At 37.7% G+C, this 12,628-nt stretch overlaps 1 long non-coding RNA gene across 1 annotated transcript in view; it reads right to left on the reverse strand.

Moving 5' to 3' along the window:
• Nucleotides 1–3,572: 3,572 nt before the first annotated feature.
• LOC115304254 overlaps nucleotides 3,573–12,628 on the reverse strand; it is a 42,191-nt gene continuing 33,135 nt past the window's right edge. The window contains exon 3 of the long non-coding RNA XR_003914352.1: nucleotides 3,573–3,677. This is a non-coding gene — a long non-coding RNA (uncharacterized LOC115304254). The remainder of the gene's footprint in view (nucleotides 3,678–12,628) is intronic.

Below are 12,628 nucleotides of genomic sequence, written 5' to 3' on the forward strand. Positions count from 1 at the left end.
TTGTCTCTTATCTTTCATCCATACCCCTATCTTTCCTCACTACCTTTACCAAAACAATTACTACATTATTTCCAAGAAAATCCAAGTTATCAAATAATTTGATCCAAGCATGATTCAATATGTATCTCACAAAGTCTTTAAGAATAGCCAATTAAATAAACACCGTAAGTAAGCCACTTTCTTAATATTACCAAATATCCAGGCAGTGTTCAAATATGTCTGATTGTCTCTATTTTACCCCTAGTTTGTTTGAATCAGAATCAAAGTGGGGTTCATACACTCTTTGTTTGATATGGATTAAAAGGGGTGTAAGGGACAGACATAAGTTCAGCCAAGCCTCCTCTCTTTTTTTCTCACTTGTAATTTATTGGATAATGAAACCAGTCATTTGTCCTATAAGATTTCCCATATTCTGAATTTTGTTGATTTCCAAGACTTTTAAAATGTCATCCTCAAGTTTTCATAGTCTGCCTTCTTTAATTCTCTCCCTCATAAAATTGCTTCTTTCTCTTTTAAAATGTTTATTCTGAGAGAGAGGGAAATAGAGAGAGCGAGTGAGAGAGTGCACAGGGAGGGACAGAGGGAATCCTAAGCAGACTCCACAGCACTGTCAGCACAGAGCCCCCCATGGGGTTCAAAAATCACGAACAGGAGATCATGACCTGAGCTGAAATCAAGAGTTGGATGCCCAAACGACTGAGCCACCCAGGGACCCCTAAATTGATTCTCTTTTAAAGAAAAATTATACCTTGTCATTCTTTGTTTCTGAGGATCTTCCAGCTTACCTTTTGCCTAATTTTGTCCAAATATCCTTTCTTTTAATACCTATGATTTACCTAACACTTCTTCCTGATAGAACCTGGCCAACCTGGAATGCCCTTCAGTCAGATTTCAAAACGGGTACCGGCCTCCTCACCCAGGGGTCACTCAGCTTTCTCTCTATTGTCTCGAGACATCACCAGTAAACACTAGGTTGTTTTGATTTTAAAAATTGTGCCACGTGACTACTTTTTAAAAAGTGCTTTTGGATTATAACATATACAAGTATATTTACTAGGAAATTGTGTTGGGGATTTGCTTTAAAATCATGGGGGAGTGAGAGTGGTGGTCTGGATGTAAGAAGACTGGCCATGGCTGATAATTGTTCAAGCTAGATCATGTATCTGTGAGGTTTCAGTACATTATCCTATCGACATGTGTATCAATTTGAAATTTTCCATAAGAAATGAAATATACTATATGACCCAAGCTAAATAATGAAACATTTTAGAGGCCTATGTTGTAACACCTTTGGTAAAACTCATAAAAAAATCATGCCTCAGGGGGTGCCTGGGTGGCTCAGTCGGAGAAGCGCCTGACTTGATATCTGTTCAGGTCATGATCTCACCATCGTGAATTCAAGTCCTGCATCAGGCTCATGCTGAGCATGGAGCCTGCTTGGGATTCTCTCCCCCTCCACCCTTCAGCTGCTCTCTCTCTCTCTCAAAATAAACGTTAAAAAAAAATTATGCCTAAGCAACATGCACTTGCTTATCCTATTCCATAAGTCTGGTTTGCCTAAAAACAAGTGAGTTTTGAAGTAAAATGAAATCATCATATAAATACTGTTTAAATAAAATGGGGACATGGTTTGGAATGATTTAAAACAGGACTCATGCGGAGGTGCTTCATAAGTTTTGTGGTTTGTCTTAAGACTCTGGTGTGGCAGAACTTACAGACGTGCCCCTCGGGTCTACTAATAGCTGACAAAAAACTTCCAGCAGAGGAATGGCCCAACTTATTTGATTATACCATAAAAAAAACAAACAAACAGATTCTAGGATAGATTGTGAAGGTCACACTTACTAGCTCTCCCTGCCAAAGGAACATGCAGGCCCTATTTTCCAAGGTGAAAAGTCAAACACAACTCTTTTCAAAAACCTATCAGCTTTTAACTTTAGTCAGATTTCTCTTTATTTTGTTCAACTGTTGAAAAGATAAGAGAATTTAACACCTTATGCTTACATTAGTCATCTTTACTAGGAAATGCCTTTTAAAGGGCATATAGCCTTAATCGATAATTTTCTATTATTTCATTTGTAGTACATTTAATTTATGATGGTAATTTTTAACTGCCATCAGCCCTGCGAGCACAAAACTCACCATATATATGGGCCTGCTTCATTACATCTTTTCTGAAGTTGCGTGAATTTAACACCATACAGTACATACGAATTCCCAGTCAGTCCAGTGGAGAATAATTAAGGGGAAAAGAGGAAGGACTGAGGCTGAATGTGGAAAGGAAAGGAAAATGGATGCACAGGAAGAAGAAATGCTTCTGTGTGAAGGCTTGGAACACCTAACTGGAACACAGGGCCTGGAATAAGGCTGCTGGGCTCTCACTTGGTGGGGAAGGGCCACAAGCAGTTGAAGGAAGGCTGGCAGTTTGTGTCCTATGATGTAGTGTTCATGTCCCCACTCAGAAACACCTGCTGTGAGAGACAGAGGAACAGACTTCAGAAGTATCTACTCTTCCAGGCCTAATACATTACTAAAAGGCTTCCAGAAGTTTCTCCATCTCCAGCATCTGTGTTATTCCTGTTTCTGGGTCCACATTGAGAGATAGCAAGTAGAACACAATGCCTCTAATCCATAAGATCAGAAAGGCACTAGACATTTTATTAGGATGAGGTCATACACTAAAGTGTGCCCTGGCGTATGTGTATTTATATACAACAAAGTGTGAGTTTGCAATTGTTGGGACTCTGGGCAACACTCTAGAGACATTTTTATGAGCCAAAGGTGACAAATCTAAATTTAATTATCTTTATTATTACCAATTTAAAATATGTAATCATATCATTGGTAACATTTTTACTTTTATGCATATAAAAATATTTTACAGATTCACATAGGCTTGGCCCTAATCCTAACCTATATCTTTTCTGTAAGCTATTAAATTACCCAACCTGGAATTCTCCTGCCACAGACTGTAAGAATTTGATCCTCTCAACTGGTGAGAGGTTATTCTGGATTTAGATTCCCCAATTCCTTTGAGCTGTTACTTCCTACATAGTCACTTTAAAAAAAAATTTAATCACAATTGAAATAAAAAGCCAATCAGAATTCTTTCAGCAAAACTATTACTTATGTGTACATTTCTGAATTTGCAGATTTGTAAAATTAGAAAAACAATTCAGTAGCCCATGTGAGTACATTTTTATTACTTTTAATCTCCACCAAAACTAATCGTGAAAAATAAATCAGGGGGCATAATTTTGAGTAGGGAAAGAAAAGAAATAGTCAAATGTGATGGGCTTCAAATTCCATGGGATTCTGGTCACCAAATACACTAATTGAGGCCAAAAAAAGGCCCAGTCATTTGTCCATCTGCCATAAAACAATTTTCTGACACTAAATAAAGAAGAAATGTTTTACATTTGCACCTTAGAAATTTGTATAGAGTGTTTGGGGTTATTTTTGGTTTCTTTGGGGTTCACTTTTGACAAACTCAAACTTATATAGAAACTATCAGACAAAATAAAAATAAGGCATATTTATTAAACTATCAGACAAAATAAAAATAAGGCATTTTTAATAAAATGAGAGTCATTAACCAAACTCTCATATTGCTGTGGTTTTGTCTTCTTTGCCAGAGTCCTTGTTATGCAGCCAAATATACTAAACCTTTAAGATTCCTTTTGAAAAAAAAAATAATAAAAACTACTTAGGAACATTCTAAGTATTTCTTAGTATTATTATGATCTCCCATGAAAATATCACTGCATATGTTTCCATTTTGCCAAATATCTGAACTATCTGTACATCTAACATGTTTTTGAATGTTCCTTTAATTAAAAAAAAGTTATCTTATAGTAGAAACCCATATATGCTTTGTGTTGCATGGTTGCTATGGTAACTGTATATTTTATTAGACACCAGACTAGAACAAACAGGCATTGCAGCAGACAGAGGCATCATCCAGACTTTGTCAGCATTTCTGTCATATATATTTTTTCAGGGTTTCCTACAAATGAAACGTTAACTCCATAACAAGTTAACACAGGACAACAAGTGCTAGTGCCCAAGTGGCTTAATGTTTTAAGGGGCCCTAAAATAGGAAAGAAAATGAAGCCATTTCTTCTGGTCATCTGTGACTATTGTAAATAACAAAAGGTTAGAGACCATTCCTGAAATGGCCAGTAGGCCTTGAAGTTAAACTCGCCAGCTGGTTTTCAGCCAAAAATACTGACTAAAATTTTTGAGTTGTGGTTTGGTTGGCACATGACCATTATTCTTTTGAATCACAAATAATCTACTGCTTAAGAGTAGGTTCTCATAAAAATGTTAAGTACCTAGGCTATTTTATGTGGTTCACTGATTTAAAAACATACAGCCACCACCAACAATAAATAGCGGTTACGTAGTCCTTACTGTATCCCAGGTCCCATTCTCAGCTCTTTATGTGTTATTATCTTACTTGGAGAAAAATAAAAAATATGTATGCCTTCTTTAATCAGTTACTGTTCTGTGCAAAAATAAGGAACTAAAAAATAAAAAGAGGTCTTAGTTTACCCATCTACTTAAGATTTATAGAGTTATAGAGTATAACATACAAAATATATATAAAATATACAGAGGTAGATATTCTCTAAACACTAAGAACCCTTGAAAAATGATTTTCTCCCCCAGTCTAGTCAACACAGGCCTCCTCTCCTATGCATCAGTTGTGCCAATTATTCTCAAATGATTCAGGGACCATAACATGGAATAAGTAATTGTGGTTAGATGAGATAATGCAATGCTTTAAGAGACAATCCCTTCCTAAACGTTTTAGGTGAAAATGCATGTGCCGCAAAGCCATACGACCCCATCTATTTCTGCATACTAAAAAGGAATCTATTTATACACCTAAGTAGTCCTCTTGGGGATATCAAAACATCTGTGACCGTGTATATAATAAAAACTGAGTGCTTTTATTTGCTGAAATCCCAGGAAAAAGAAAAAACAAAGCCCTCAGTTTTTCACCCCAGCTGGAATGATTCAGCTTACTGAGGTCATAAGAAGATTTCTCTAAGACACCTGAAAATGTGTTTCATCTTTTTGCCACATATTTCTCAATCCTTATATTAGTGTAATAAAAATAAGTTGTATTGGATATTTAAGAAATACTGAAATAATGTTTCTTGTGATCCAAAACCTGACCAGAACACCCTGAGTAAAATCCTAGGGAGTCTTTTAACAGTTCACTGTGGCCTCATTTTCTCTTCTCTTTCATTATGTCGTTCTTGCTCCTATTGTTTCTTTTCTTAAATGGGCATCGGCAATGACAACGGGACATGGGAGTGATACCAGCGTTGTTTACTTAACAATTGCCTCAGGAAAACCAGTCTATACATTGGACAGGGACTATTTCAGCAGACTAGCTTTCTTCTCCTACCACCAAATAGTGGGACTGATTGTTTTAACTAAATTTACTTTTTACCTTATGCCATTTATCTTTTTAAATTTTTTAAAATGTTTATTTATTATTTAAAGTAAGAGGCTGAGTGGGAGCAGGGGAGAGGCAGAGAGCGAGGGACAAAGAATCTGAAGCAGGCTCTAGGCTCTGAGCTTCAGCACAGAGCCCAGCATGGGCTTGAACTCATGAACCATGAGATCATAACCTGAGCCAAAGTCAGACCCTTAATCCACTGAGCCCCCAGGCACCTCCCTTATAACATGTAAAGTAGACTGGTGAGACCATGAATCTTACTAAGCCTAAAGACATCTATGTTCATGTAATAAATACGCTTCAATATTACCCTGTTTTAGAGGACAATAGGGTCTTGTTCATGTCAGTAGGGTCACACTGGTGTGAAGACAGCTCAGTACTCAGCAACTGAAGAGCAACTGTTTTTTACAGTTATTTATTTTTGAGAGAGAGAGAAAGAGGGGGAGGGGCAGAGAGAGTGGGAGACTCAAGATCTGAAGTGGGCTCTGCACTGACAGCAGAGAGCCCAATGTGAGGCTCAGACTCACAAACTGTGAAATCATGACCTGACCTGAAGTCAAACACTTAACTGACTGAACCACCCAGGCTCCCAAAGAGTAACTATTTGGAAGTCTAAGAGGAAGAAAGGAAGTAAAATACCAGCATGTACATCACCAATTTCTGTCAGCGATACAATTATTCACATTCTTACCCATACCATCTAATGGGTAAAAAAAAAAAAACAAAACAAAAACAAAAACAAAATCTGGCATATTTCCTAAATAGTGTTAAGAATATTTTACAAGAACCCTAAAATGTTATTTTTAATTTCTATGAAGCATTCTGTATGAAAACACCTGCATATATGCTTCCCCATTTCTGACGAAGACCAAATTAAACTGGAGCTAATACGGGATTTGACAGCAGAGTCTTTTAGACTTCACTTCAGATTCTAAGCAGTTGTATCCAGGTTAGCCTCAGATTAATGAGAAGTAGCATACGTGCATGCTTGTGAGATCTGTTTGTGTTTAAGAGATGTAAAGATGGAAATTATGGGGTCCTGTTGGATCATGAAGCTGCCTCCGGAGAGCCCTTCATGTTGCCTGCTTAGACATGCACTGACTGATAACGATGAAGAGGGTCTTGCAGTGGAAGCAAGTGACAAGGATTGGATCAAAATTATAGTTGGCCTACTTGGGAATTCATAGGAATTAGCATTAAAATACTAGTATTAATTAGTATTAAATTGGTATTAGAGGGGCGACTGGGTGGCTCAGTTGGTTAAGCCTCCGACTTACTTCGGCTCAGGTCAGATCTCACGTTTGTAGGTTCGAGCCCCACATCAGGCTCCGTGCTAACAGCTAGCTCAGAGCCTGGAGCCTGCTTCCGGTTCTGTGTTTCCTTCTCTCTCTGCCCCTCCCCCTCTTATGCTCTGTCTCTGTGTCAAAAATAAATAAAACATTAAAAAAAAATTTTTTTTTAAATTGGTATTAGAATTAGTAAAAACATACCCAGCAAAATCTCAAATCCTAGAGTATAAGCAAAATTTTGGCATTTGGAATATGTGTTCTTGGTATATGTTTGGTTCTTCATGTTTTGTTCATCTCATCAATAAAATTAAATAAATAACCTCAAGCCAAGCCAACCCCTCCCTCACTCAAATTTACCAGTACATTTACATGTGTAAACACTGGCTCTGAGGACAGGTTCAGGGATAAATATGTACCATGGGGCTGTTCAGCTTCACAGGTTGGTTAATGTTAAACAAACACATATTGCAAATCATGTCTTATTACAAGGTTGTTTTCTGAGATTCCATGGGTCAGGGTCAAAACCTGCCGTTTTCTAGCTTTTCGACAGTGCTAATCAATAATGAAGTGTAACAAATGGAATAAGGTCTAATTAAACAGTGCCAATACACTTCTAAAGCAAAGGTGTCGAAACTGTTTTATGATCAGTTTTGCTAATGTCCTATCGCCCTTATAAACAGCAAAAAAGAAAACCACATATGCCTTTTAGGTTTATAATGATTAGATATCCATTATCTCGTTTACCCTCTGACAGTAACCCGAGATACCGGCTTTTTGTTCAAAGAGAAAATTAAGTTCCCGAGTATCTAAGTGACTTTATCTACTTGTTCAACAAAGATACATTAAGTGGTTGATGCTGGGTTTTGAAGTTAGAGACAATTCTTTAAAGATACAAATACTTATATAATGTTTACTACGTGCCGCTCTTCTAAGCTCTCTACAAATAGGAATTTAGTTATTCCTCGAACAGCAGTATGAGGGGGGTACTAACGAAACCTCCTGTTTACACAGGAGGGCCCAAGGCACGGAAATGGCCAACAACTTGTCCCAAGTCCAACAGCTAATAAGTGACAGGAATTGGATTTAAGTCTAGGCATTCAAGCCCCAGAATCTATACTAGTTGACCCTGTGCTATGCTGATTAAGGCACAGAATCTGCTCCCAAGGACTTCAAAGTCTAAAAGGGCAGACATGTAGACAAATGTGTCAGTACAGTTCTGAGGAGGCAGAGGGCATGGCGGAGGGACAATAAACTCTAGCTTTTCTAGAGGCTCTCAGCAGGCAGCAGGATGGGAATCAGATCCAAATCCGTGAATTTGGACTCCTGAGTCTGTGTGCTCTCCATTTCACAGGGCAGGCCCATATTTGATAAAAGAAAGGGTTTGGAATGACAATAAGAAAGCAATGCGCTTATAGGAACACAGCAGGTGAACCAAACGATAAAGGCCAGGCTTCTCCTAACAGACAGAAGATACAGGTATATAGACCTCTCTCTCATCGTCTATGTAACATAATACATAAAACACATAATTTAATATATACGTAGATACCAGCAGAACTCTTAAGTATATCAAATCAACTGTAAAATTCCTCAGTTATTCTAAGGCTTGCAGTCAGTCAGAAAAAAACAAACAAACAAAAAAACCACCAGTCAGATGTTCTGAGTGAAAGTAGGAGAAAAGTCTAAAGACATGGAAATAGTGATGAGCATCATTCTGGGAGTATAATAGATGTTCAGTGATTACTGGCTGATTGAATGACTGCTTGATGGATTTACTGAAAATGGGAAAGGGAAAGAAAGAAAAAAGACTAGAGATGATGCATTGTTTGTTCTTTTAACCTTGCTGAAAATTTTGATGACAATTAGCTAAATGGAAACATTTAGAGTCAGGATTTTAGGTCAACACACCAATTTTATGATCAACAGGTCTCTATTGGACAACTATTTTGATATATCTTTTACCGCTATATAAATGTGGCCACCAACTATTTACATTTCTAAGTTTTGTACTCCAAGCAGTGGCAAAAAAAAACTCCTCAGGAAAAGATAAATAACTATTTGGCCAGTTTGAACTATAGTTGTATTTTTAAGTGTATTTTTGGCAACAATAGGTACCCAATAAATGAAGTGAACTTCATTTGCTCTTCCCAATGGCTTGTTACCATCCCAGGATGTATGTACTTTTTAAAAATGAGAAAATGAAGGGGCGCCTGGGTGGTTCAGTTCGTTACGTGTCTGACTTTGGCTCAGGTAATGATCTCATGGTTTGTAAGTTTGAGCCCCGTGTCAGGCTCCATGCTGACAGCTCAGAGCCTGGAGCCTGCTTCAGATTCTGTGTCTCCCCCTCTCTCTGCTCCTCCCATGTTCATGCTCTGTGTCTCAATAATAAACATTAAAAAATAATTAAAAAAAATGAAAATGAAGACCCAGAGAGTTTGCCAATTCATTGATAGTTCCCACAGTTAGTGAATGATAGAATTAGAACTTGAACCCACATTTCCTGAATGGTAAGTCAAAGTCAAGTGTTAACATAACAAAGGAAGAACTTGTTCAGTCATTCAGGTCCTTTTGGGTGTCAAAAACCTTCTCCAGGTAGATTGGAAGGAATTAATAGGAACCCTTTCAACACAAAAATGTGAAGCTCTTTTGAGGCCTCCTATGAAAAAACTAGTGTTAAAACTCTTATGCAAGATTCAAAGGAAATCCCATCAGCTTTTTAAACTTAAGAGCACAAGCAAAATTATTTGAGTCTAAATGATTTTCTTATGTACATGTAAATATCAGATCACCCATAATTAAGAAGTATCAGTCTTTGTTATTTATCACACTACACTAGATGCGATAAAAAGGAATGACTCTAGATGCTTACAAATTAAGATATAAATATTACTGGGTAAATTACTCATAATTTACTTACACATCAATTTTTACTGAGAGGTATTTTAAAATAATTAAGTTTAAATATATTGAACCTTAGATTCTCACTTAAAAAATAACCTTCACATATCTAGGAAAGAATAGAAAGAATCAAGATTTCTATAATTAAAAATTCAATTTAAGACTAGTAATTAGCTCTTTTCTCAGGTTATTTTACATGATTTGAAGCAAAATACCTATAAACCTAAACTGTTCTTAGCCAAATTATGTGACAACAATCCTGATGGTCCAAACACAAAGCAGAGGCCCTAGTGCACGTGAACACTCTCTCCAAGAACGTAAGGCAGGCAAAGGCAAGAACTGCACCCCCTCCAGCTATCTGTGTGCACATGTTTCCTGTTTTCAATAATCTTTATAATCACAATACCTAACACATTTTCTTCATGTGAAATTTTGCACTGCTTGGCTGCTCTTTTTTAGAAGCTTATTTGAACAGGACAACAAGAAAAAGACAAGGCACCCAAAGCCCCATGAGAACCCACCTGGCACCTGCTACCTCTCCATGGCTTGCCTCAGGGTTCCAGGAACACTGGGCAGCCAGGAGCGTCTTCCTGCCTCCTATGCCTTTGCTCATACTGTCGCTGTGCTGGTGGTCTGCTCCCCATCCTTCTGCTCCTGGCCAGCTCCTATTTATTCTTTTAGTCTGAGCCCAGCTGTCACCTCCAGGAAGTCCTGTCCATGTTTCTCAAACTGAGTTGGGTGCCACACTTATCCTTTCAGTTCCTACAGGCATCTCACCCACTACCTTTCAGTGGCCTGACCTACATAAGCAATGGACTCCCTTGAGAGTCCAGGGCTTCAGAGACTGGGTCTTCATTTTTTATTGTCTCTATTGCCTTAGCCCCTCCCATGAAGTCTGGTTCATAGGTGTTCAATAATATTGAGTGAATAAATGAAGATAACTCCTTCCACTATAATAGAAATTGACTATCTCACAGCATTATGAAAGAAATAGTCACGTCCATTTTTCTCCACAATATTTTGAGATTAGTGTACCGCGTGCTGGTGGGAAGAGAAAGCAATCCCCCTTTTCAAACATGCTGGACATGTAGAACTTTGTCTTGACTCTAAATAACTCATAAGTCCCCATTCAGAATCAGAGATTTTTCAAGAGAGTTGATTGTTGCTGGTCAAGCAACCAAAATATTCTCACCAGAAATAGACATTTATCCGGGTTTGATTAAGAATTGTTGCAAAACCTAGGAGAGGGACTCTATGTTGCTGTTGTCTTAATGAATGCTTATTGTTTTTCTGATGGTGAAAGTAATCCAAAATTTTTAAAGATTAGTTGCAAATATTGATGAGAAAGAAAGATTATCTACATTTCCACAATTGGGAGATAACCATTATTCATATTTTGATAGGTGTTCTTTCAGGCATTTTTCCTTTAAATCTTTTATATATATGTATACATATATACATAAAGTTTAAAAATATAGGGATCATATTACTATTAGATTTTATAATTTGCTTTTAAAACCTACAGTTATAATTTTTGCACACGTTTATCATTCCTTGGATATTCTTTGAACACATGACTGGTAATTATTGCTTTATATTCCGGGAAGGCCGTGCTCTATTAAGAGACTAATGTGTATAATATGAGCATTTGCTTTGCCACCTCACCATTGGCTCTGAGAAGAGGGAGCTACTGCATTTTAACATATTACAGGATCCCTCAATTGAAATAATTATTACAATATTTCATATACGCAACCTCATTCCAAAGAAAAGTTTTGGATCCCCAGATTGAAATCAATGTCCTTAATAGGGACTTTCATTAATTCAACATTTATACAGTGCCTATTATAACCCAGGCATAGGCTTAAATTTATTAAGGTAAGTAAGCAAAAGAGATTGTTTACAACTAATCTAAATTGTCTGTCTAGAAATACTTGAATCCATCCCCAAACCTCTTAAACCATCTTTCCGAATGTCTCCCCACTGCCCTGCCCCTGCTGCGGTCCTGCTAAGTTAGGTCAAGCAAGACATTCACTTTACTTGAGTCAATTTTCCTATAAAGAAAGATTGATGCTACCAACTTTGTACCCAGCCCTCCAGGCATTATAATTTCTCAGGCAAGCCACTCACAAAGTTGAAAAGCCCAGGCAGTCTTACTGCAGAGGATGAGCACATCAGGCTTTAAGAGTCCCTGCGAAGAGCTCTGAGGGCATGGCCCACCAGCAGAGATGAACATTTTGGCAGAAACCTGCCTGCACCTCATTTCCTGCACAGACCTGACGCAGGACATCCTCTGTGTCCTCTGAGAACTGTCATTGCCACTGTTACAGATCTCACTCTGCTCGGATTCCTTTGAAAAAAAACTTTGTGGTAGACATGCACGCTTTACTTCAACATTCTAGATAGGATACTGAAGAGGCCAACCTGATCATATCGCTTGTTAATAGGGACACTGATTCCTTTAGCACAAGTTCATGTCATCACTTTTTGGGAGCGTCCTTCCCATTAAAGATCCAATTGAGTGCTCTTCTGCCTCTTTACAGCCTATTGGGTCACAGCTCAAGATACTGTTGGGAGTCCCAAGTTCAAGCAAATTGGCACCCAGTTTATAATCTCCAATTACTGGTGAAATTACAAACTCAAAACATGTAGAAATGGTTATGGTAGAGAATTTGCTTTTAAAGGAAAGGGATGAATGAGAATTTAAAGGAGAGCAATGGAAATTAATGTGCTGTGGCCCTCAAAGAATGTAATTTTTAAACCCTCAATTGCTCTTCATTAGAAAGGCAATCAACTCAAGCTCCCATTGTGTTAATACAGCATTCTGTACAAAGAATTTAAATTAACAAGGTGATTTAGCTGGAAGTGTTGTCATTACGGTTCTACAGTTCCTTCCCAGTCCTGCCTCTTCAAGCAGGCAATGTAAAGGGTAGGAATCATTCTTAAAAGCAAACTTTTAAAAGCTCTA

Source organism: Suricata suricatta, chromosome 10, assembly GCF_006229205.1.
Source record: "Suricata suricatta isolate VVHF042 chromosome 10, meerkat_22Aug2017_6uvM2_HiC, whole genome shotgun sequence".
Classification (NCBI taxonomy): Eukaryota; Metazoa; Chordata; class Mammalia; order Carnivora; family Herpestidae; genus Suricata; species Suricata suricatta.